Source organism: Propithecus coquereli, unplaced genomic scaffold (assembly GCF_000956105.1).
Source record: "Propithecus coquereli isolate 6110/MARCELLA unplaced genomic scaffold, Pcoq_1.0 Scaffold583, whole genome shotgun sequence".
Taxonomy (NCBI): Eukaryota; Metazoa; Chordata; class Mammalia; order Primates; family Indriidae; genus Propithecus; species Propithecus coquereli.
The window spans coordinates 1,457,397-1,458,954 of NW_012151763.1; positions in this window are offsets into that span (position 1 = coordinate 1,457,397).

The window sequence follows — 1,558 nt, forward strand, 5'->3', positions numbered from 1 at the left end:
AATTTCTTTCTACTTTTTTTAGATGGGGTCTTGCTCTTGCTCAGGCTGGTCTTGAACTCCTGACCTTGAGCGATCCTCCCGCCTCGGCCTCCCAGAGTGCTAGGATTACAGGCGTGAGCCACCGTGCCCAGCCCTGATTATCAATCTTTTGACTCACTTTTTCTTTTCCTTTCTTGAAGCTTCTAGGATCTCCTCCTTATTCATAGTATTCTGAACTTTCATGATGCTACATCTTCCTGTGGGTCTTTTCTCATTTATTTTGATAGGTACTTAGTAGGGCCCTTTCAATCTCGTGTCCTTCATGAAGACTCATGCCCTTAAGTTTTGAGAAATTGTATTTTATTTTTTTTTTTAATTTCTCTTCTCTATTTAGTCTGTTCTCTTTTTCTAGAATTCCTATTAGTTGAATGTTGAACCTCTTAGATTGATCCTCTAATTTTTTTCTTTTCCATTTTCATTCTCTCTCTCTCTCTCTCTCTCTCTCTCTCTCTCTCTGTTTCTGGGAGATTTTCTCAACTTTATTTTCAAACTTTCTCTTGAAGTGAAAATTTCAATGATCATATTTTTAAATTTACCAATGTCTCTTTCTTTCTTTTCCCATAAACACCTCTCTTTAATTGAGATAATATCTTGCCATATCTCTCTGAGAATATTAATGTATGTGTGAGGTGTGCTGCTTCCACTGGAATCTGTGGCAAGTATGTGGGGTGGGGGGCAGCAGGAAGTGAGGGGAAACTTGTCAGCTCGTAGTCCTGGCTTTCTGAGTCCTAGGAGCCAGGGAGGGGGAGTCTTATCACTGAGTGGGTAGATTTGCTTAATCTCTCTGCTTTCCCTCCCATCCTTCACAGGTCCTGGTATGCTCCATTTGTCCAGTGAATAATCTCCTGTCTCCTGACTGGAGGTGTAATACCTAACTGGCTGTAATAGAGGTGGGGAACTGCTCCTTAAAAGCCTTAATTGACTCCCCTTTTTTCAGCCCTGTGTTTTACTCTTCCTTCCTTGGTGCCTGGCACTTCCAGTCCCGAAGGCTGTCTGGATTTTGTGGAAATCAGCTTGCTACTTCCCTCTGATGGCTTCCTCTGGATGGCCAAGTTACCTGCCAGTCCTCTGTCTATTTTTCAGCTTCCAAAAATTGACTTTTCTCTTGGAGATCTTTTCTTTTGCTCTTTTTGCCATTGTAATCTTATAATATTTAAAAAAAATCCCATTATAGTTGATTCGAGTGAGGTTTCCAGAGGGAGCAGAAATAAACTTATCTGTTCAATCTGGTGTGCTTAACCAGAATGTTAACCAATTCTTTTTATTTCCCTTAGGTCTTCTGTTACAAATAATTAGATTAGTCATAACCCTTGATTTATAATGTGCTATCACCACTGGTTTTTGTATGGCCTTCATTTGTTCATTTTAATTATATAATTACTATAAAGAATATCTATCGTTCTTATATCCAACTTGAGAACTAAGACGTTGCCCATTGCTGACATCTGCCTTTGTGCTCATCCTCCGTCCCATCCGCTCTCCCCCATAACCCCAAGGTAACCACTTTCCTGAATTTTTG